The sequence below is a fragment of the Anomalospiza imberbis genome, chromosome 9 (genome assembly GCF_031753505.1).
Source record: "Anomalospiza imberbis isolate Cuckoo-Finch-1a 21T00152 chromosome 9, ASM3175350v1, whole genome shotgun sequence".
Taxonomy (NCBI): Eukaryota; Metazoa; Chordata; class Aves; order Passeriformes; family Viduidae; genus Anomalospiza; species Anomalospiza imberbis.
The window spans coordinates 11,432,400-11,458,111 of NC_089689.1; the positions used below are offsets into that span (position 1 = coordinate 11,432,400).

The 25,712-nt window shown below is 36.6% G+C and overlaps 1 long non-coding RNA gene across 2 annotated transcripts in view; it reads left to right on the plus strand.

The window, feature by feature from the left end:
* LOC137478965 (uncharacterized) overlaps positions 1 to 25,712 on the plus strand; it is a 166,382-nt gene that overhangs the window by 134,881 nt on the left and 5,789 nt on the right. Inside the window, exon 5 of one of the 2 annotated variants that reach the window (XR_011001904.1) lies at positions 10,610 to 10,787. The exons of the other annotated variant lie outside the window; for it this stretch is intronic. This is a non-coding gene — a long non-coding RNA (uncharacterized lncRNA). Of the gene's footprint in view, positions 1 to 10,609; positions 10,788 to 25,712 lie in introns of those variants that run through there. 2 annotated transcript variants of the gene reach the window in all.

The window sequence follows — 25,712 nt, forward strand, 5'->3', positions numbered from 1 at the left end:
GAGCTATTGTTACTTTTGAGGGTTTGGTAAAATTATTTTATACTTTCTACTTATGCTGGAAAGTAAGGCTTTCCTGATTTAATGAAGTTACTTGTTTTAGATAGCAACAAAAAATCAAGAATCAAGTCGAACCGACCTCAGGACTGAAGTCTTAGTTGGAATAAAAAGTTTTAAGCAAGGCAAAATGATTGTTAGAATTACATATGGCTAAGCAGAGGCTAAGAGCAGTGGTTCAGAAATATGTTGGGTGGATTTTAAGATGATTACAGTCTCTACTTCACTGCCCCATTAATGACATTAAAAGTGACATGTTTCTACATAGAGAAATAGCAGTGCTTGCTTCATCTTCTTTGCCTTGGGAAGTTTTCAGAGACCAAGCTTTTTGTGTGGGTTGGTTGTTTGTTTGGGGTTTTATTTGTTTGGTTTTTTTGTCTGTTAGTGGCATAATGTTATATGTAAGGAGTCCAGAGTGGAAAAGAGACTGGTGCCCATTGGACTTCACAAAGTAAAGGTTTTGATTCTTTTTTCTTTAGCTGTTTTCTGACATGCTGACATTTCCTGTGAATACTCCACCTGATCTAGGCAGGGCTGAGGGCAAGAGGCAGTGTTACACACCTGCTCCCTGTCACAAGGCATGCATGGACAGCTGTGGGACCGGCCAGCGAGGAAAGGGACACACACAGGGATTTCCAGGAGAAGGTTGTTGTGTGCTGCAGTGTGCAGCAGCCTTTTTTCTATGTTATTTGCTGTTCCTGGCTACAATCAAGAGCTCAAGCTGAGGGAGCAGAACAGGAGTCCTGCCACAGGGGTGCAACACTCTAGTTGCAACCTTCCTCCTGGTACCCTCCTTGCCCTGCCTGGTCAGCAGGATGGGGTGGGGTTCAGTCATTTAATTTTAACACAGGGAAGTTAGGTGTGGTCCAGGGAGATATTTAGAGGAAGTTTAGGTGAAAGAAGAGTAATCATTGCCCAGAGCCATGATGGTCCATGTTTTTGTGAATAAAAACTGAGAAAAAGGAATCAGTTAAATGATACCTTACTAAGGACCCCCTCCAGCACGCACTGCATCATTACGACAGAACTGCACCCTATTCTGCTACCATCAAAATGGGTTCAAATGCACTCTAGCTCCATCCTCTCTCCTATAGTTCCTACTGGAGAAATAATAGCACCAAGCAAGTCTTGTTTGCTTAATGGTTGTTGTCATTATATCTGATAACTATCACAAAGAGAAGAAATTATTTGTTTTGCATATTGTAGGCTGTTAACATCCTCTACTTGTCAAATTCCATGATACTACAGACAGGACTGTCACTCTGTATTAATTTACCCCTCAGCAAAACAAAGGTACATGCTGTACTCAGTGTAAACCTGAAGTGACAGAGTCCTTTATTCAAGTAAAATAAATACATCCTTGTCACTTTGAAATCAGCAGCGTTCCCTGGCATTATTTTACAGGTGCTAGGGGAGGTTAAAGGAGGAATTGAGAGGGAGCAAACTTATTGACTTTCCTTGCATATATATGTATCTATACTGATTTTAACCTTGCCCATAAAAGGTCAAGCATAAAGTTATTTCCTCAGAGCAGCTGTCTTCAGGGGGTTGAGTTAACACAGATGGAGAGTGCCATAGAAAAAAAAGTTCATTTTACCCTAATTGGATTAAGATCAGTCTCACGCGTACTGCAAGGGTGAGGTTTCACTCAAGTACAAACTGCTGGGTTGACAGAAAAGGATTAATTTATGTGCCTCTTCTCAGGTTGTTGACTAATAAGGTATTGATTGTATCTGTAAGATATGCAGAGTGTCTGTCAGAAAGGAAGACTCTTTCGAATTGAAAATTGCCAGCATATCTGACATGATCAAAGCTAGATTAATACCATTAAGCAGCATTAAGTAGGGTGCAGCATGTATCAGATTCAGCGTTTTATGTCACGTTTTAGAGCAGGACACCATAACCAGGCATAATTCCCAACTTCAGCAATGAGTGACTGATTTGTGTAGTTTCTGACATTTTTTTTCTGCTTTTCTTTTATGTGTTCCTGCAGACATATTGAACTACCACAGTTTAATCCCAGAAGAGCCTGCAGGTGGTATTGTCCTTGCATTGCAGAGTTATTAAATTCTTAAGGTCACCATAAAAAAGGTTCCATTAAATTGAGTTAATAAAAACATTGGGCAAAGGTTTGGTAAGAGTGCAGGTATCAAAGCCCTGGGAATTGGACTGTCTATTATAATATCAAGCTAAAAGAATATTTTAGCATAGCAAAATGAAGATGCCAGAAATGCTGCTTCTGTGAAGTTTTGGCGTGGGTGGGATGGAATGGAACACTTGTGCCTTGCAGAAGGAAATGTCCTGTTTAATATTCAGGTATTTTTCAGAAGGAATGGGCTCTAGCAATTCTCACTGAAGAAAACTTTAAACCTTCTACAAAGGAATACTCTTCTGTTGTTGGCCTCACATATTTCTGCATAAAGAGACACAAAGATAAATAGGTATACATAAAAATGCAGATTAGAGATATGGATCCATGGGTCACCTGTTGTTAACCCCTGTTTTGTATTTATCAAGGGCGACTGTGCCTGGTGTTTTTCCAGTAATACTAAGGTATTCTGAATGTTTTCAGTCACGGTAGCTCCTGAAGAAGAGCAGGATTTAAAACCATTTAAAGCCAGTTTCCTCAACCAACTCTGGTATGAAACATCTGATGAGAAAAATATTGATAAATTGTACTTATCTTTTTAATATGTCTTTTTTATGACTGATGGTTTCTTTTCTTTGAATGTTAGTATGAGATTTCAGCTCCACTGAGGTAAATAGTGAATCCTTCATTTGCTTCAGTACAACCTAGATTTCAGCACAAGAAAAAGCATGTAGTTTTGCTGAAATATATTATCGTGGCTTTAAAATTAATAGCTAATGCTATTTTGAACTCCAAAATATCAAGAGGTGATGAATTAAAAACTGTGTTTCTTGCATTTATTGGCAATGAAGTAAAAGGAAATAGCTATATTAGCAATTAATTTAGGACCAGTCTCTCTCAGGTTTTAGTTTTGGATGACAGGACTTGCAGTAAATTACATGTTTAATTATATAAAACAATAAAGCTCTTTCATGTGGTGAATGAGTTGCATAGGGTTGTTTTAAATAATCAACTTCTTCCTCCATAAGGGTGCTAGAGTTCTTTTATTTGCAATGTAACTCCTTTTCTTCTTTTTATTATTAACTAGAGAATTTTAGCATATATAAAATGTAGGGATCTTTTTTGTAAAAGTCTGCTTTTAAGCTATATTAATTTTTTATGTTTGCCGATTAGAGTTTCAGATATTTTAAAAATCAGGTACCAAATTGATAGAAATTCTGCTCACAAATAGTATCAATTTCCATGTATTTGTGTATAGCTTGTTACAACAAGTAAATGTCAAGCATAGCTAACACTTTATTGTTTAATGAGTGAATACTGGAGGACTTCATGCATGGCATGTTAATAATGAAAATGGATATAAATAAAATAGTAATAAACAAAACACAACTGAGAAATGCATTACAGGTGGAATGCAACCCAGTCAGGCAGACTTGATCTGAAAATCCCCTTGACTGCTAAACTCAGAAGAGTTTCCCTAATTTTTCATATGTTTTCCAAAGGATAATTTTTCATTGGATATTTGCTTTTCCATAAAAATACATCAATTTAGCCTTAGTCCATAGGTCTAAGCTCATATTAAATCAGACTGCATAAGAATGAACTAACATTTTGGCATTCTTTCCCCATTTCCAGTCACAAGTGCATATATCTCAGAAGATTCACAAGTTAATAAATTCCCTTTCTGTATTCAGAAAGCAAAAGTAGCAATTATTAGGAGAACATATGGCAGGTGCTTTAAAACTCCAGGGTGACAGTAAAGCATATGACTTCAACTCATTATAAGTATTCTCTATGTTGTTAATTGCTCTAGTAATTAATATTCACCTGAAACTGTGCAAAAGCCAAACAAATAATACATTCCTAATGCATGTATTGCATTTAATAAAATATATGTATTTTGTTAATTTTCAATTCAGCTACTTAGTCATCTGTGTTGTTACAGGGATTTATTTATTCTCACTCTATTTTATCAGCTTTTTGCCCTTTTTTTTAATTAAGAAATTATATGTTTGAACATTCAGGTAAAATGTAAATAAAACTAATTTAGCTGAGGCTGTCACTAGAAGTAAGACTAGCATGTGCAATAAATGACAGATTATATCTATGGAAGCAATGTGATTAGTTATCAGTAATGAGAATTTCACCTGTGGTCAATGAACAATATTAAAAAGTTCTGATAAAAGACTTAGAAATGATCTTAAAAGACTTTGGGAGGTCTTAATCAATCTGATATTTCATCAAAGTGCCTGATGTTAAAAAATAACTTCACAGAGAGTGAGGAATATATGTTAGAGGCAGAGTTTGAGCAGGTTTGACTGAGATGGGAAGACTGGGTTTGTGGTAAACAGGGTAATTTTTGCATATGAAATTGGATTCTTAAATGCAAACCTTTAAATGTTTAGAGGTATTAGAGGTTAGGTAATACCCTTGAGGAAACAGTTATTTTAAAAAAATAATCTAAAATGCACGGCAGCAGGGCCATTGAAAATTGCCTTTCAAGAGAATGTTTAGTTATTATGTGTTTAATCAATCCTAGCTGTAAGCAAATTAAGGGAATAGAGTAAACAGAAGAAAACTCAGCTCTTTCTTAAAGGCAAGAAGAGAGATTTACAAATAACTGAGCTTTTAGGAGGTTTAAAGAAAGTTCTTTTTCAAGAGTTGAGAGGGAAGCAGGAAGAAGTGATTTATGGGCAATATTTTTTTACAGCCAAAAAGACCTCCAGCCCTTTAATTGAATAGAAAAATGGAAAATTACATTATGAAGCATAGCACTCCATCTAGAATGACTGTCCATGTAGCCTAGGTGGTGTTTGCTGGGCATCCAGAATATGAAGAGACTGTAATTATTAATTAGGAGAGGAAAAATGGCCTAAGTGTCACCTCTGCTTTGTAAAATTCTGTAACTATATTTTTTGGTACTATTTAGGGTACTGTGGGCATAAAACTGCAATTTCAGTTTCTAATTTACTGCATAATTTGTAAAGTTGTGAATGAACTTTCCCCTGCACCTTTTCTTTACACTATTAAGTATTATTAAGCCTCACCAGAGCAAAAAAAGGCTCCCTGGGAAGGAACCTAGTGATTAGGGTCAAACCCAGCTTTTTAGACACCTCTGTAGAGCAGTGGATGTTCTCCTGTGTGCTCCTTTAATGTCTTCTGAATTTATTACTCATGTGGCATTCCTCCCATGCCTGTATATGCTGTTGTCTCTCTGCAGTCATTTGGACTCTGATTTTATGCTTCTTCCTTTAAACCTTTTGTAGCAGACCTTTAACTGATCTGCCACCACTCTCTGTAAGAGAGAGAGGCTTGTAATATCTTCTATACTAAATTATCCTCCTGTAAGAAATGACCCAAGTCCCTGTGAAATACCCACCCTGCCTGCTGAAATGAGGGAGTGGAACTGGGGAATTTAGGGACAGCCTTGGAAAGCCTATGTGGTCAGGGGTGAGGGAAGGCAGTAGGGCTGGCTATTGCTGCGATGTCTCAGGCCTGAGGATGCACAGCTCAGAGCTGTGCTGTGCAGCTGTGAGTTAAAGGGTGGTACAAAGAATGTGGTAAAACCACCTTTCATAAACTGGTGAGGTGGGGCTTTTTCAGTTTTTTTTTTCTTTTTTTTAGAAATGATGATTATTTAGAGACTTTTTTTACTTGATCATTCAGTCAGACTTGCAATAAAACACCTGTTTTATATTTAGTTTAGCAGCTGGACTAAATCTCTCATGCATTCAGCTGCTTTTGGGTAGGGAATTCCTGTTGAGCAAGTCTAGAACTGATTGTTCACAGCTGTTGAAAGAAAAGAAAAAAGGAAGAAAGGTTGTCCACTTGCAAGAATGCATCTTCCTGCTTGCTTTGTTCGGCACATGCCAGAATCTCAGCCAAGGTGCCCATTTTCTCCATGAGCATCCTGTCTGTGCTTGCACTGCATGGAATGGCCCTGCTGTGGTTACCAATTCAAGCAGGAAAACCCTGTCTGCCTGCAGGTGGGTGCTACTGGAATGGCATTTCCTAATGGATGTTTGAAAGAGTGCTATGGATCTGAGCGGGGTGCAAGTACAAACAGAAATCTGAGGTCAGAGGTGTTTCGTACTTAATTTACATCAGTGTGGCACTGAGAAACAGTACAGAACTTGTTGAATACTTTAATGTTCATTACTTTAATTTCAGTGTCACTTCCATTAGAGTTTTCTTTGAAAGTAGCTCACCAAAAGGGAGAATACCACTTGATGAAATGTTTTTGCTTCACAGAGAATCAGATAGAATTCAACAATTGTGCTCCAGCTCAGTGAGCAAAGTGCGGGAGATTTTCAGTGACACCTAGGTTTACGTACGAGTTTGGGTTTGGCCACTCTTCACTACCTTAAATCTACTTCAGGGTTAGAGGATTGAATTGATTTGCTATCAGGAAAGAATGCAGGTCTGACTTTGAGTGGTGACTGGGACTGTTAGGTTACCTAAAAGTATGTTGTCCCTTGCAGGACTTTGCTTAATGAGTGTATGAGCTTAAAGTACCTAGGGATTTGCAAAGATATTAAAAGACAGTAATAATGGCAGAGAAGTAGAGAGATATGATTTAGGGTCCTGGAGAGAGTACTGCTTTATCTAAGTCTGAGTAGACATCTTCATTGCTGATTTTGTTGCAGTTTTTAACAGTTAAGTTTATATGAAAGTTTCTGTATCCTGCTGATGTTGATATATCTCAGCCACTGTTCACAAGAAAACCCTTATAGTTATAGTTATTCTTATTTACATAAATGCTTGGTAATGGGGCAGTTAGTGCTTGAACGTTCAGGGAAGCTAGTTTTTATATATATATATATATATTTTTTTTTTTTTTTTCTCCCCAAGATTTGGTCTATTATGAGCCAGACCATTCAGGTCTAATTCCACGTTTTCCTGAAGTTGCTACTTTGCATTATTAGAACTTTTATTACAAGGCTCCATGGGCTTCAGGGCTTTAACACTGCTTTTGGCAGTTTCATCCATAGGACTTACATTCAGCAGCTAACAATTTATTTGTGCATATATAAGTAATATATAAAGGTACACTGAAAGTAAGACATTTCAATCCTTTATCTTGTAATTAATTAAGTAGTCAATTAAATAGTCTTAGAAAATATTCTTCTGGCATTGAACTTTTTATTATACGGCTAACTTTGTCCATTAATATTTGAATAATTTGTCCTAATGAGTTGATAAGATGAGTTAATAAGATGAAATGTGGGGTTTCTGTCTGGATCCTTCTACCTATGAGAAGTTGCTGTGTTGGTTTTTTTTATTATAATTCAAATAAATTAAAATAAACTGGCTAAGTTTCAGCAAGTATTAATGTCTATGAACTTTATTTTGCTTTGAGGTATTGTGAAGAATGCTGCAGTTTTCAATTAATATAGATTGCCATGGTAGCTTGGAGATCTTTGGAGAATACTGATTTTCTTTTCCCCTCAGAAATAATTTAAAAAATCTACCCCTGTGATTCTTGATTTACTTTTGTAGAAAGGGAAATGGTAATCTGATAGCCAATAATATTGGCATTTTAGGGCAGGTGATTAATTAATGCAGGTTTTTATTTCAGATTTAGTAATAATTTTTATTTTGTTTCTCAATAGCATTGTAAAATCCCACAAGACTTTTGCTGCAACAGGAACGTAAAAAGTTAGCAGGTGTTATTAAGAGAACATGTCTGTTGCTTTTGCAAAATGCCAGAAATTGATTGCAGACCAACTAGGGAAGACCTATGAGATCCTTCCAGTGTGCACAAAAGGAATGAACCTATAATTAAATTACAGTTAAACACAGATGGTTATTTTACAGCAGGTGCTCAACTTTGAAAGTGTATCTCTGGACTATTTTTGTTCCAACATGGTGTTTGGTCCCTGTTGGGTTTCTGGCATCATTTTATGGTTAGATAAAAATATTCCTTTGTATACATTTTTTTCCTTTCCCCAGGATACAAAGCTATCAAATGCTGCAGTGTTTTAAAGGAAAAATAGAAGAAAAACAGGAAACAGAGATTAAACATAGCACAGGGAAAAAAATATTAGAATAATAATATCTTCATACTATTTTTGAGGTCTAGAGGACTAACATGTGCAATTAAATTAAGAGCTCAGAATTTGCAGTTATCCAAGGTGAAATAATTGCAATACAAATATTGTAACTGAATGTATTTTAATTTTAATGCCAAAATGTATAACACTAGAAGGTGAAATCCTTGTGAGGTATAGTTGTATGATTTATATAACCTATGACATAGGTTGATACTGGATGAAGTCTTAGTGAAATTTGTGACTGTCTTATTACTAAAACATTGTATATTGAACTAGATTTTAGAAGTTTGGTTTGTCAAGATGACTCAGGTTAATAGTTCAGCTTGGGTATATTGATGAATGTCCAGAGGACATTTACTTGCTGTAACCAATTGGGTCAGCCCCTATAAATAAACCATGAATAGAGATATGGGAGTTACAGAACAGTTTTAAGAGCAGCTTAGGTGAGCTTTCCAGGTCTCTTATTGTTCAGCTTAGGTTTTTAATGTGCACCTCCACATTCAAGCACTGAGTTAGTTTCTGCAGCCCTGAGGCTGGAGAAATCTCATGAGATGTCCAAAGAGTGAGAGGAATTTTGATGCTTTACCAGCACTGAACAAAAGAACTCCACATTTACTTGGGCAGTAAAATGGCTCCTTCTGTAGCTGATGAGTTTACTATTTCTGGATGTCTAAATTTTGGTTTCTTGTAGGAAGAGCAGTCTGTCTAAATATCTTATTTTGTAACCTATAGAAATTCACAGAAGGATGTCTTCTGGTAATATCCCCTTTGAATTATTTGCTTAACTATGAAGATGCAAGTAAAGAAAAAGCAATTTTTCTATAGTGGACAGGTCATAAGTTATAAATGGCCAGCCTGTCTGCTGTTTCAAGAAAAAGCCAGGACTGCTGTGCATACATGGTGAAAAGCAATCCTCCTCCTGGAGAGTCTGAAATGCCTGATTAACAAATCAAACAAAGCCTGTCCACTGCTGCCCTGCTTTTCTCCTCTTATTCTCTTATATATGCATGACACGTTCAGAAACATCTAATTTTCCAAAGAGAGTACCTCCCAGAAGCATTTTAGTGTTTGTCATTTAATTTTTTTCCCTTTAACCAGTTTCTGGGATGACTAGTGCTGTTATCACAGTTACAACTTGGACAGTTTCTCTTATCATCCCGTTAGAAGATGACATTTCTAATAAAATCCAGTATCTTTACAATTTAAATTGGTAGCTTTCCAAGACATTCCTTATTGAGCTTTAATGCGTAGAAGGGGTGTTTTAGCATTTTAAAAAATATAATAATCCAGAGGTGCATTACATGTTAAGGGATCATTTTGTTTGGCATGTTTTTACTATATCAACACTTTGTATTCACTTTTTTCAGGACACAGTCTTAATTTTTTTTTTTAGCTGATCTGTAATATTGCAACACTGAGATTGAAGATTTTGTTTTTACACATGAAATATGACAATTTGCTTGAACATTAGTCACATTAAATTCAGTGCTTATTTTTGAGATTTAAGATGAAGTACAGCATTTTTTCTGTGAGAGTTATGTGAAAAGACTACAGTGTTCTGAATATTATACAATGTTGACTAGCTTTGCATTGTTTCTAGTTGAGATTCACTTTTAAAGATTTTAAATTAAAATGCTTAACCTTATTGAGGCAAGCATTATAGTTTTATTATAGGTCAATACAATAAAATGGAGAATGTAATGGTAGCATGGAAGAAAAAATATTTACAGCATAATGGATACAAAGCTCTTTTTTATTCTTTTAAAAGATCAATTCACAATCTTTGCTAATATTTAATCAGTCATACTGACACAGTGATTTACTTGGCATTACCTCTGATGCATTCCACTGAGACTTTGATTCTTAAATTATTTGTCTTTGAACTCACCATGACCTATATTCAGTCTTCTGTGGCTGATGAAAATTACTCCTTTACCTTTCACTGCTGATGACTAAACCACCAAGACAAGAAATATGCTTTGACATTCTTAATAGCCACATTAAGTTAGTCTTAAAGTATTAATATATGAGAACTTTTTCACCTTGTGTATGTCTTGTTGCTATAGTGAAGAGGAGCAGTCCGGGTCTCACAGGTCTGCAGGACTTTTGGGTGCTGGAAGCCCTGCCATGTGCATTTCAGCACTGGTAGCAGGGAGAATAGAGATGCTGGAGTTTGCAAAAGTGATCTCATCTAACAACAGTCTCTGTGGGAAACTGTCAGAACAAAGAGAGCAAACCAAGTGTGTCACAACAGCAGTATGATAGACACAATCCAATTACTGTAATATTATGCAAGATAAATTGAACTGTTAACACTAATTTGGATTCTTGAACTTTCTAGTCTGTTATTTCCCCTTTGTCATCTTGGTTTTTTTTTTCTATTTAGCTAATGGACATTCTTTCTATTACACAGGAGGATTTTTTTCCTCTCCCTACTCTCTTTTGCTGCCAACTGCTGCATCTCATATCTGGGAAAGAACAGGTGTGTGAAATACTGGATTTGGCAAATATTCATTTCAATCCCACATTTGTATAATTTTTAATTGATTACCATATTTCCTGGGATCTCAGGCAGATATTATCCACAGATTAAAAAAAAAAAGCCTAAATGAACAGAATTAAGACTCTATTTATAATCTGGAGATGCTTTCCTCAGCTGCTGTTATTGCCATGATCAATGTCATAGTGGCAGTGATGGGGGTAATGTTGGATGAGCTTTTTGATGTGGTTATGTGTCTTACGCACAGAAGGTGTAAATGCCTGTAGTGAGAGATAAAAGGCATCATAAGGCATTATAAAAAGAATTATGGACACTCTGTTTACCTTCTTACTATTTACAGTGTAAAACTTTACTCTTGTAGAAATTCTAGTTCTTGAAAGAGATCTCCTCACTCTAAGTCTTGGCTCTGCCACTATGAGTGTTTCCAAGCCCACAGTCAGGCTCTGTGGGTTTGTGCTGCTCCTACATGTGCCAGTCTCTATGTTCCCCACCCAAAGTGCACTAGAAAATCCTCTGTCCTGCTGACACAGGGTCACAGATGATGCTGGACCCACTCTGAGTCCTTGCTCACCAGACATGGAAGGGCTAAAAAAAATCTCTGATCAGTGAGATAACGTGTCTTGGAAGAAGACACTAAATTACCCCTTCCCTATGAAAAGTAGGGAGTTCTCTTTCTGCCTCCAAGACCAATAGACAGAGGGGGAGATTTGTACAACAGAGTGATCAGGAGAGGAATATAGAGAATCTGGTAAAAATAAATCAGTCTATTGTGGTAGCATTCTCAAGACATTGAAACAAACTGTCTGAAAGCTCTGCATGGAGTGCCCACATGGAGAGGGAGGTAGGAAAGGTAACTGCATGGCAGGAAAATGCACTGCCTGCTTACTTGTGAGAAAGCCCGTGGTACAATCACCTTCTTGTTTGTTTTATTTCAAATCACTGTACTGTTGATGGCTGCATCTCAGAACTAGGCTGCCCTTCCCTGTAAATTGCCCTAGCCTAAGTTGTCTGTTGTCCTTTGAACCTGTCTTGTTACTCTTTTTTGCACATTTCACTTTGCCAAGCCTCCCACTCAGAAACTCAGCAACATGGCAGGGAACTGGCTTCCTGAGTAATTTTTAAAGGAACAGTGTACACAGCCCAGTGTCTTTCAGCAGTAGTTAAAGAATGTACATATTACTATGTATAATATACTTTCTTTAACTACAACAAAGCTGTAAAGATAGAGTATATACATTAAAGACCAAGCACCTTCCCTTAAAATCTTTTCTGGCTGGCATTGCTCAAACTTCAGAAGGTCTCAGTAGACAGATGTTACTGAGAAATTTCTCATATAGGTAGACTCTGTCTTACCTCTAATACTTATCTACATATAGGATGCATCTCATGCTCTTTTTAGCTGTAAAAACATTGTTTTTGTCTCCTTTTCCTCTCTCTCTAAATACAGATTGAGACTGTAAAGGCACCTTACAAGCTGGGTCTTCAGCATGAACTCCTGGGACTGCTACTCTCTTTTGTTAAATGTAAAATGGTTTCAGTGCTGTTATCAATGAGATGCTCAACAATCTATTCCTTTGTATCTGACTCTCATGAAATGTTATGCTCACTTCATTATTATATTTTTTCCATTGTTGCCTTTAATTAAATTGTAAAGCTGTCGTCTTTGTGTACTTGGCTCCCAAAGGGAGAATTATAACTAGACAAAGTATTACTGACAATATTGTCTGAAGAGAGATGTGGAGATATTATGTTCATGGTAATAAGAGAAAAGGAATTCCCAAAGCTGGCTTCTAACGTGTATGCCATTCCCATTCAGAAAGCAGGAATCAGAGCTCAATTCTTCTTTTGGATAAAGAGAATCCAGTAGGTGTTAATTTCATCTGATTTCTTAGTGGCACCAAACCTTCTCTAAATCAGCTCTGTGGAAAGCACAGGTGCAACCTTCACTCTGGCCATGGGGGCCAATATTATATGCTGAGTAGGTACATCAACACTGCTCATTACCAGAAACAGCACACATTTTTCTAAAGGGAAGAGAGAAAAAATTATATTTAAAGTGAGCTTTTCCACTGAAAGCAAAACAAATATTTAGAAACCTTACTCCTTGATTGCATCCCTAGATTTAGGAAAATTAGACCTAACTTTTCTGTAGTTCAGCTTGTCTACTGGAAATAGGAGTGGTATTTTAGGAGGCATCAGGGAGCTGAATAACCACTGCCTGATTAGGATGCTTGTAGGAAGCAGTCTGTCTGGGTATAATGAGCACTCTGAGGAAGCGGTGATTTCCAAATGGATTCTGGGAACATATGGACTTATTTATATGCAGCATAGTGAAATTTAGTACATGAAAATGGGACAGGACAAATATCCTTTCCACATCTATATATTCCTAAGCTCAAAAATTTGTTTTGTGGAAGAAGGGGAATGCATCAAGTATACAAAGCCCAGAATTTATTGTTAGTTTAATTAGGAGTAGGATCAAAATACAATGGTGATTACTGGTATGGTACTCCTATTTACAGCATTGTAGTTAGACAGTTTATCTGCATTTAAAAATTAATAGAACTCTTGAATGTTGAACCTTTCTGCTTTTTGGTATTATGCTCAACCTGTTGCTGCCCTTCCAGGTGCAGAGGTCATCTTGGGATTGCAGTGCATTGCCAGCAGCTTGCAGGGGTCCTGAAGGAATTCCATGTTGCTGATAGAGGTTTCTTTGTCTCCTTTGCTGGGAAAATCATGATGATGTTTATGGTCTTCTCCAAAGGCTTGGTCATTGCTGTGTTTTATGAAGCTTTTTACACCTTGCTCTTCATGGGGCTGCAGCTTCACCTTTGAGCTGCTTTGGGATATATTTTGTGTGTGCTCAGTAGCTGTTCCATGTCCTTTCTCTTGCCCCTCTAACTGGTCTGAGTAATTTTCATCTGTCACTGCTGATAGTTCTGGGCCTGGAGATGAGATTCAAGGGAATGCTCCTGCCTGGGGAAAGCCGTGATCTGAACATGTGGGATTCTCTTTCCAACCACACTGCATACAGCAGTCTGCAGAGCTGCATGGCAGCAACTGGGAAACACCTAAATTTTTAAAACAAAAATAAAATAAAAATTGAACATAGCTTGTAGTATACTTTGTGTCATATTATCAAATAAGAAATTTCTGAATTCTTCACATTGTTTGTGAGGAGAAAGAAGTGTGAGTTAAAAGCTTATTTTTTGAGCCAAATTTGTAGTTGTTTATTTGAGTCTCAAGAGGGTATTCATGTTTTCATTGATGTTGAAATAGTAATTCCTAGCAAAGTTGGGGATAGTGCTGTAAACATAATTAGAAATTAATTCCAGAAGAATGTTCAGACAAAATAATAGAAAGCTCAGATTGTGTTAGCATAAGTAAGTGTCCTATTGCTTTTAACCAGAGTATATTTATGTTCTTGAGTGTTTTGATGAAAAGAAAGAAAACACACTGCTCTCTTTCTTTTGAAATATATCCTGAAAGACATTCACCAGCAGCTGGTGTGTTTTCAAATTAATGTCTGCATAGATAATTCAAGTTAAATTTTGAGGGTATGAAAATAGAATTACACTTAATTGTTAATTTTCATATGTAAAGAAAAGTAATTCACAGATAAGAGCTGGCATGCTGTATTTCCAAACAATTCCTTCTAAATCTAAACAAAGCACCTCAATTAATGCATGAATGATTATTTAGAAGCCAGACCTGTATTTCATCATTTTATTGACTGTGTAAAAAGCAGGGGTTATGGAAGGTGTGATTTTGTATAATATAGTACATTGAATTAATCTGCTTTAATCTAGTATAGTAAATCACTCCTTTTCTTTGTAAGTTAAGTTACAAGCTTAAATTAATATTAGACACTTTTTAAATACATTTACATCAGTGGTAGTATTTTAGCAATAATATAACTTGCAGCAGCTTTTACCTACTGTGCTTGGGGATGTGTTTCTCTGAATAAAATCGGTCTCTACAATATCCATAGTAAGTTGTTTGATACTTGGACTGTTGGTTGAATCACTGATGAGGGGTATAACATGTTCTCTAAGGTAATTGGTTGATGAATCTGCAGTCTAAATTTATACAATTTGATTAGTTCCACTGGCAGATAATTGGTAATTAGATGGTACACAAAATGTCATTTTCTTCCATGCTTCATCTTTCAATCTTAGTTCCCAAATAACATTTGTTGGAATATAAAATTATAGGCTAACATGAAAACAGTTTTATATCCTAGATAATGCAATGGAATAGAGAATTTGGATTGATTCATTGATATGATTTTCTATACTGATGGTAACAATTAATTTATTCTTTTAAAAGAAAATGTGATTTAGGTTTCTTTTTCACCCTAACATTTTAAAGACAGATGATCTAAAATGCAAACCCTTTAAGCTTTCAGGAATAAAGCATGAAATGTCGCCGCCCATGTTGTTTGTCATGTTCAATTTTTTTTTTAATTAAAATCTGTTCTCTCTTTATGGTTTTTACAATGGATTATTTTGACATATATGAAAATCTTACTGAAAGTTTGTGATATCTATTATTGGCTAGTTATAAGACAAATAACTGTAAAATTTGACTAGTAGCTTAGCAGAGCAGTGGTGCATGTCCCATTATTTCAACAGGATAAGGCAGCAGTTTTATTAATTCAGATACCAACAGGAGCTAGACAAGACAAAAGTTGTCTTCAGACTGTTTGGCTTCTTGATTCCTTACTGAGTGCTCTTCTAAGATGAGATTTGCTGTGAAGGCCGAAAACCAAGGAAGGGCACCATTTTTTGCTAAGGGAGACAAAACTGCTTAGATTCTGAACCTGTCTTCAGAAATGTTTTAGCAAGAAATTAATTCTGTGGGGGAGTGGGGAAATAGAATTGCAAACTAAATAGAGAATAATCTGACAGAGAAAAGAGCAAAGTGAAATGAGTGTGGGGAAAGTTGCATGATTTGGGCTGTACCCAAATTTAAAAAGCAATAAAGTCTAAACACATGGAAAGTTATACTAAGTTGTTGAATCCCCCAGTGTTTCTTTGGCAATGTACACTTGACTGGGTTTATTTAAACTCTTTGCTTCCCCTTCACTCATTATTAAATAACAACAAAGGGAAACAAAGAGTTTGAATCTGCAAGTTCTTGCACTACACACATTCACCTGTGTGCTAACACTTCATAAATCATAACCCCATGAGGATGGTAGTATTCTGAACTCATTTGGAGCAGACATAAATTATTTTCAATGTTAAATCCAGTAGAGAACCAGGTCATATGAAGCTTTTATCATTTTTCTGGTTTAATTGATGTTTTTAAAGTTCAAACCTGGAATAGCTGAGGAAAAACTCCAGTAAGGATTTGCACATCTTTATATTGATTGTGTACAAACCTGCTTATGAAGGGTAGTTATTGCCATGGAGATCACTGTGCAGCCTGATCTTCTTCCATGGCTTTTGCTGGGACAGATCAGATGTAGGTCTGAGATGGTGTGAGGAAGAGCAGCTTTTACTGGGCCTTTCCTTGTTGCAATGGAGAAGGGCAGAGCAAAGCCTTGCTGCCGGTTAATGTCTGAATACAGGGAACCTTGGCTCCACAGGTCCCTCTGCAAAGCCTGAAAGTGCAGTTTGCTCTCTTTTGCCTGCTGGTGCTTCCCCTTCTCCGTGTCTGGTAGTCCCAGGTGGCACCAGAGGCTCCAGCTTGGTTCCCTGCTTTGCACCACCTCCAGCCCCTGGAGCTGCAGTGCTTTGGTGTAAAACTCAGGGGAGCACACTGCTGGTTTGGGAAACCTTTGTGCATGGGGATACAAAGGCTCAGCTGCACCAAATCTGAAAGTGCAGGATATGTTAATGATCTCAAATGTTTTTAATAGTGGTTGGATTGGGTTTTTGGCTTTTAGTTGGGTTTTTTTTTTGCAGAATTTTTTTATTTGTTTGGCTTGGTTTTGTGGTTTTGTTATTGTTTGTTTTGTAGAATTGTAATAAAAATACCTTCAGTTCTAGTGGATACATTCACCAGTCATGCATCCAGTCATTCACCATGCATCCAGTCTTGCAGCCTTCTGAGGCTTCTTGGTCTAATAAAACTCAATTAATGCAGTGCTCTTTTAGTTCTTAGAGTTTCAAGAAAAGAATGACTCTTGCTCAATTGTACAACAGACTATAAATCTCTATTGTATGCCTAATTACTTTCTTGATTATGCATTGAGTCTTCAGGTTGGCATTGTCTTGCCTTTGGTTTAAATATTATGTCACAACATTAACATATCTGTTTCTCATATACAGAAGTGTATAGTAATACTTGAATGTTCAGTTGTCTACTAACTGTCCCTTAAAAGCAGTTTTATGTAGTAAACTGGATTATTTTAAATCATCAGATCTAATAATGTATTACAGCAGTGATGTGGAATTTGATTTTTAATAATTCACTTGACCTTTTTCTTTGATGGTAGCTTGCTTTATCTTTCCCTTCTCTGAAGTAATTTTAGGTTCTCATTGGTTACAGCTTCCCAATACATAAATTTTCAATAGATATTTGCAGAAAACAGAAGTTGTTTTCCTATTCAGGAGGCTGCAATACTATAGTTTTCATCTTTTAAAGCAGTTTTGTATTTATATATGTCTTAATTTCCTGCTGTTTGGTGTTTGTGGAAATCTTCTTTAATTACCCTTTTATTGGTATTTGAATGGAAATTAAGATGGAATTATATAATTTTTTTGCTTTTTTTTTATTAGTTAAACAAGTCTAGATGTGCATATAGAGGTGAGTTTAATGAAATTTAACACATTTATGCCAAAACTGATTTGTTTTGCAGGAGTTTTATGGCAGTGTTTAAGCTACTCAGATCAGAGCTATAGAACTGTTAGATCTCATCCCCTGAACGTTTCTTTTTAAATTCTATAATTAGAAATGAGAAAATAAAGTTGTTTTTTATTAATTCCTTTTTAATTTTTTGCCCCCTTGGGTAATTGAATCAACTGAACCTTCTTTACCTTCAGGAGGGACAGTGTTTTTAATCAAAACTTTCTAACTTGGAAGTGTTTGAAAATCCCCAGTTTTCACTACTGGTGAATTTACTTGGTTTTGAATGACAGGACATGATTGTAAAAAAAAGACATCAGTTTTCTGTGCCATGTGAATACATTTATACATAAAAATATTGTCTAGAAAAAAACGAGAATTCTCTATATACTCAGAAATCAGAGGTTTCTCTTCATGCTTATAAACAAAAAGAAGTCTAGATGGTGGTGCTTGTGAAAAGTCACTGGTTTATATATGCTTCCAGTTTTAGGGAGCCTGGTTTTTGTTTGTTTTTATCACGCTTCATGTTGGTAGAACTGTGCTGTACCAAGTCTGGAAAGAGGTACTTGCAGTATGTGCAGGGGTTTGGCAGCAGCTGAACGATTCTGTACTGACCAAAAGAAAGGGGGAAGAGGAAAGAGCATCTGTTCTTGTAGACAGATGAGTCTGGTCCCTGTCCCTGCTTTCCACTTTTCTGTCCTGTCTCCTGTTAACAAAACTAGTACAAGTGGAACAGTTTCAGAGGTATTTTGACTCTTTATATAAGGCACTGAAGTTTTCATGGGAGAAAAGCAGAATCAGTATGGATAGATGTAATATGGTTGTTCACTTTACAGTAGATTATGTATTTTCTCCTTTTGGGAGCTACATGGAATTTAGAAAGTGTATTTATGTATGTTCTAACTCTGCTGTGGTGTATGTTGTTTGTAGCAAGTTCATTTTAGAAAGATTCAGCTTATGTTTGCAAAACAGATATTCTTGCCTAATATTTCTGTACTAGGAGATGGTGTTCCTTGAATAGGCTAAGGGTTGCGCGTTCTTATATGCAGCTAATCATGAGCTTCTAATTTGTTTCTCTCAGCTTTTGGCATTCTTACTGTAAGTTTTTTGAGGAGGGGTCTGGTTTGTTTAAGTCTCAACAGTTAAAAGGGGTTTTTTGCTTCAGAAGGCAGGTTTTCTGTACATGCAGGAATCATGATAATGTGTTTGTAAATATATTTATCCAGTTCTTTTAACAACAAGCAATTTTCTGTGCCATAGCTAAGCCCCTGGACAGCAATTTTAAAAATAGCAACATTGCTTATTTCATTCCCTGCAATTAACATCTCTCATTGCCAAGAAATGGCACAAGGCAGGAGTTATGAAACTTAGAAGTTAAAACTTATCTAAACAAATGTTGCAGAGCATGTGGTTTCAACAAAAGTTTACAGAAGCTTCTTAAATGCCGTGTGTGATGTAGTATCTGCAAGAAACTGGGACAGAAGTGACTCAGGAGATCTCAGTTGATGTTCAAATGTGCATCAGATTTTCATTTTTAGGATAGGGATGTGTGCCTCTAGTACAAGAAGTAGATTATTTCCTTTCCTTCTCTCAGTCAGCCACCTGGTTTCATTCAATTTTTCTTGTTTTTGGTCCTACTAAGGGAGGAGTAGCAAGGCTTGCCATTTTTTTGCTCATGGATTAAACCAGTCCTGCAAGGTGGCCAAGTTCTTACATTCATGGTGCTGACAGTTTTCAAGTGTATATGATTCATAGATAAAAGTGTTTTTGTAAACACAAAACCATCAGAAACACACTTGTATATCCACACTGTGGATTCATGGGTTAATGCAGGTGCTTTGCAACAGAAACAGTAGGCAGTCCATTTTTAGAATATCATCCCAGTCCTGATCTGCTTCATTGTGATTGTAAAGCGTGGAAAACATCTTTTCTTCTGAATTTATGTGAGAGGACCAGTCTGTTTCTTCTTTTTGCCAGTTAGGTTTATTGTCAAGCTCTTTTACCTTAAGCATCATAATATCATCCTTATCTTCAGAAATTTGTTTGTTTCCTGAGCAATAGATTTTCTTGTAATCTCTATAATGTTTCTCTTCACTGCAATTTTTGCTACTTAATAAATGCATGTCTCTGAGTTGCCTTCTGCCTTTCTTGGCTTAACCCACTCCAGGGGATAAAATCCCGAATGAAGTGATACATTATGAATGCACTCTGGGAATAAGCTGTATTTTGAAAAGCAACCCTTTCTAGGTGCTTTAATGTGCCTTAAAATGAACCACAGCTAAGCAGGTTACTTAACAAACCACTATCTTCACAAGCCCAGATCCCTTTTTTGTTGGTTGAGTTTTTTTGCTGCAATGGGGCCACTCAAGCATAAAGTGTTTGATTATGCAAAATAGATAATGTCATACTGTCGGTGCCATAAATAGAAAAGGGAGGAGAAGCAGCAATGTCTGTGACTTTTGCTATTCTTCATACAGAAAACTGGGGTTTGATTCAGCAGACAGATTCATCTTTTCAGAGACAACACAGAACCAGTGGCCTTACCCAATTTTGTGTTTCAAATGGCAAAGGTGTTGTGGCACGGACTGCATGGAGCAACTGCAGATCCCAGTTAATTGTGTTTGCTTGGGATGCAAGGGAAGGTGAATGGCAGGGATGGAAGGAGGCAGCTCAAAATCCCATCTGACATTGCAAAACCAGGCAAACTTCCCCAGACTGAGGCCTGTTGATGCTCTGTGACTTCCTGTGGGAATCATGACTGGCTTGATTTCATTACTCATCGGGGCCTTACAGAAAGGTTCTCTTGGGTTATGTCCTAAAGCCTGGTGATTGCCTGTGAAGAAGGGCAAAGTTTTTTTTTTTGTTTTGTTTTTTTTTTGGTGGTTTTTTTTTTTTTTTGGTTGGAATCTACCAGCTGGTAGATTCTATCCCAGGTAGAGGAAGTTTTTTTAAAAAACTGAGCTTGGAGTACCTCTGAAAGACAGACTAAGGGTAGCAGCCAGTAGAACATTACAAAGGTTGCAATCAACATATTCATGTCCTGAATCAGATTAGTGATGTTAGCCAGAATACTGAAGGAAAATGTCTTTTAAAAAGCCACTTTTATCATTACTGTAGTTTTGTAATAGACAATTAGAGACTATATATTTTTTAATAGGTTTTGCCTCTCATCCTTTTGATCTTTTACATATTTGTGCATGTAAAATTTGTGTAGCCTTCAGCCAAACTGTAATGACTTTTGTTGGAGGTGAATCCTTGATCCTGTAGATTTTAGACAAATTGTGAACTCTAAATTCCTTTTGCTTAGCCTGTCTTGTCAGGGGTCACACCAGAAACACGAGTTATTTGAGCCCGCACCACATGTTCACAATGTTCTGTTTCAAAACTATGAATTTGTTTTTATTAAGCCAAAGGAAATTAGGTTCCAGTAGAATTTCTCTTTCCAACAGTTTGAAAAGTTTAATTTCAGAAAGCCTCTCGGAAATTACCTATCCTGATCTAGAAAGTGAAGTTCTTGTGTCATTTCATAATCTAAGGTACAGATTTTCTTTCCCTCTCTTTAGAGCAATAAAATAAGGAGTATGGCTACAGTCCTGAATGAATAGCCAGGTTGTAAAAGGGAAATCTGAGTCCCACAATGAAGCTGAGCTGTTGAGCTCACTCCTACATCACATTCTTCTCCTAAGTGTACACCAGGTGTAGTTCACTTTGAGTCATACACTTGTACAAGTCTCTCCCTTTTTGAAGGGAAATTGAGAAGACTTTGGAACAAAGCTACATCTATGCATTACAAGACCTGCCTTGTAGCTGAAGATACAATTTGTGCCATCCTGTTTTAAAATTAGTTTTCAGTTTAAAGTGAAAGCATCTTGTTTGATTTCAAATGCAGAAAGTTCAGGTGAGCAAGTTCCTTTCAAACTATGTAGGGGAGTGAGCTGATGCAGGGCAGATATCATTTATGTAGAGGTGTTTCAGCACTGTCTCCTTGTGAAAGCACTATTTTAGGCAGTAGCTTTAAAATTTTAGCAGTGGGTGTTGACTGCATTTCTTGCATTTTTAAAAATGGCTACCAACCAGCAAATGACATGACAGGGAAAAGGCAGCTGCTCAAGGCCTCATGCTGTTTCAGCAGTCCAGGATACTGGGACTGATTTTCTAGGACAATTTTCAGATGGACACCCCAGGACATTGTCTCTGTAACAATTTCTCTTATTGTTTTAGTGCTTCAGAAAGTGAGAAAATGATAGGGTTTCTTCCCCCACTCTACAGTAAATGTCAGGAACAAATCTTCCCAGCTGAGGGGTGTCTTGGGTACAGCATGGTCACTGGCATTTCTGACTGTGACTCTTGTCTTTATGCAGACTATGGTAGAGCTGTGCCATAGTGGGCAGTGAGGGCCATCAGTACAGAAACACAAAGCTAGAATTCTGCTAAGTAAGAAAACCTTGATTCTGTTAGATTAGGGAATGTTCTGTCACTGTGGGAGTTTCAGTTCTCTCATCAGATAGGTAGAGATAGATGATATAGATAGAAAAAGGATTGTTATCCCACAGATATTCCAAGAGCTTTTTATAGATGCCTTTCAAGGCACAGGGGATCATTTGCTACGTTTCCAGATGGTACCAAGCTGGAAGGGGATCCATGCACTTTGTAGGACAGAATTGCAATTCAAAACATTTGGAAGAATTGAAAAACTTGGTCTAATGTGAAAAGCTATAGTTGATTAAGGAGAGTTCAAAGTACTACTCTTAAGGACGCAAATGTGTGTATAAAAGTTAGAGACTGGTCCATTCGATAGCAGTGGCTTGGTCACAAGTCTAGTGATTTAGAAGTGCCCCTTTGCAAATCATAAACTGAACATGAATCAAGATTGTTTTTCTATTGTGGAAACAGGCAGGCAGCCCTCATTCTGGGATAAGAAAGTGTGGGTATATTCAAAAATAGGAAATAATCATTCTGCTCCACTCAGTGTGAATAAAGCCTCTGTTGGAGTCTTTTTTCTATTTTTTGACATAAACTTCAAGAAATGTGAGGACAAATTGGGGAGGATAAAGTGGTGTAGAGAAGGAAGGATCCAGAGTGTAGCAAATGTAACTTCTAAAAAAGAAATAGGCTATTGTTGGTATTAAGAATGGAGACGACAGGACTTGAGGCATGGCAGGTCTTCAAATGGTTTAAAGAAAACTGAAGAAAAATGTAAGCTATCCCAACCTCCAAGGAAGTTGAGCTTCTGTTGCAGAAAGTGAGATTTATATATAGCCTTAATAAAACCTTCCCAAAGTAAGGACAGTGGGAGATATTCTCTCACATAAGTTTCACAGAATAAAATGAAATCTCCATCACCAACGGATTTTATGAACAGGATGTACAACCATCTGCCAAATATAGGTTAAGTATTTTTAATCCTTTTTTGTGGTAGGAGTCTGAGAGTAGAGGACTGCTTGACGTCGCTTCTAACTATTTTTTTTTAATATTTTCCACATGCATTATCCATATATTCAAAAAAAAAAAAACAAACCAGGACTAAGCATTTTTTCTCTGAAAAGTTATAGATTTCTTTTTTATAAACTTACAATAATAAAAATACATGGGTTCTACTTTTAAATTTGACATACATTTTGCAAAAGTACATGTACCTTGCTGAAGAACAATTTAATTTAGACTTCTACCATAAACATGCTTTTTTAAATTTTCTCTTTAGTGATATATATTAAAAACTATGCAAAGTAAATAAGTTTAAACATTATTCATAGAACATTTTCCCAAGGGAAAGCACACTATTACATGTTCCCAAGCTATGAGTATTATCCTTGAGCTGAGAAGAGGAGCAATAAATAGGTTGAAATGTTTTATAATGCAGAGTGGAAGAAATACCTTAGTGTCTGAACTGATTTAAATACTTCTGAAAGTAGCAATTCTGATGCTTTAAAAATATGCACCTCTATAAATCTGCAGCTTCTGTTAAGACAGCAAATTCTTGAGCATCTGTGTTAGTTGCAGGATTTACATCTTCCCATCTAAGCTGGGAGGAGGGCTAAAAGCAGTGCCCAGGGGCTGAAATTCAGTGCAAGTGTAGACTTCAACAATGCTGTAACATGTACTAACTGGGGGTAGCATTAAAGCCTGGGTTACAACTGTTAACATTCATGGCATGGCAGATCACTCTGCCTGACATTCCTCCAAATTACATGCACTGGGCACCAATACATGATGCTACAATCCTGCTTTTCCACTGCAAACCATTTAAAAGTTTGATGAAAGCAGAAGGCCACACGGACATTATTACCAAATATTCTATCCATCCCCTCCAGCTGTTTACTGGGGTCCAAAGGAAGCTCTCCAGCTGGAAAATATGCCCTCCAAATTACCAAATATGAGATTTTCTGTTCAGTCATTGTTTTAATGTTTATCACAAAGTCTGTGGAAAAACATGATCTCTCTTTTTAATAGTCTGCTGTTATTTCTGTGGGTTTCTGACATAAAATTTGGAATATATTTTCAGACAAGCCTGCATATATGTGTGTCAATATGCATATAGAGAGGGATAAGAGCCTGTTGGGCACAATGATTGCTACAAAGCATTTACCTGAATCTTCAACAGTTATAGCATTTTGTTCATTGAGCTGTTTCCAGTTGGCAGAGGTTATTCTTGAGGGAAAAATCTGAGCACCAACAAAATGTTTCTGGTTAGATGTACAACCTTGGTGGAGTTGATCAGCTGGCAGTCTTCCAGACCAGAACCTGACATGCACCTGCTCATTTATTTGTTTTATGCAGCTTCTCATTTAACAAACTGTAAATGAGAAGGGGAAAGAAATTAGGTTCTATGAGCAAATTGGTAATGTTTTCTTTATTTAGTTCAAGAAACTGCACACTGTAATGTAAGGCTGCTCAGGGATTCTCTCCAGAGGATTGGAAAATAATTAGAAATATACTAGTTATTTACAACAAAATTTCTCTAAACCAGAAGTCTGCAGGCACTGATGTTTTGGTGACTAAAATTGCTCTAGGGATAGATGTCTTAAAATACAGCAGATTTGAGATATTAAAGACAAACAGCCCTACTACAACTTCAGTTTGAGCTTTCATGTTATTCATATGGATAGATATTAAAAAAACAAGCACTAAAATATGCAGAGAATGTAGGTTTAAATAAGTTGTGTAGACCAGCTTGAGACACATCCTCTTTATCTGACTTTTTTCCTAAAATCTTTTATCAGATTCTGTTCTGCCTACAGATAATCATGTTCCTGCCTACAGATAATCCAGAAGTCATTCAAGTCATTCTGTATTTGAACCCATTAGTGTGTATGTTGCTGTTGAAATTACTTGAATCAACAGACTGTTAGTAAATAAAATAAACACATACCCAGAGAAACAATCTAAGGTATATCATTAAAGAAAATAATCAAACAACAGAATTTTGTAGGAAGGATAATGAATTTATTTCTACTCTTTGAGTCTACTCAGACTTCTCAAATTAACCTGTTAGTAAAGGAAGCAGAAATCATGGTTCAATTCCAGTTCCCTTACTAATGGGGGTTTTACCTAGCACCTTTTATGTATGTAGGCAGGTAGATGTAATCTACATAAAAGTACTTACCTGTCTATCATGTCCCTAATTATTATGAAAATCTGGGTATACTGCTGAAGATATAATTTCCTTATATTTGTGGTTTTACAAGTTAGATTTAATAATTGCCAAAAAAAATTTCTGTGCTGTTTCAAATTCTGGTTGATTGTCCTTTCTAATTAACCTTTGCTCCTTTCTTCATACACATACTTTTTAATTGTTTAATTACTTGTAAAGAAGGGGCACTTTTGACTTAGCATTCAACCATTTCCCAAAGTACATTGTTGAGCTTGGAGCTCAGGGGGGGAATTCAGAAGTGCTTTCGTGTGCAGCACTGTTTGAACTGCAGCTGCCTGCCTGCTGACAGGTAGCGAAGTCACTGTCAACAAGATTTAAAGTTGCTGTCATGTTTACACAGCTGCATAGAAAAGGTTGAGAGAGTATCGTGATTTTATTGAAATTAAGTACCAGCAGTTACTGGGCCATAGCGGTGTGCATTGGTTATGATTAATGTTTGACATCTGCATCTTCTTGAGATATTTTAGCTACTTTTCTTGTCAGATGAGAAGTGCACTATGATATGTTTCCAGTCATGAGGGGAAGGTTCAGTGTGCTGAGGTTTCCAGGGTTTAAACTGTACTATTAAAG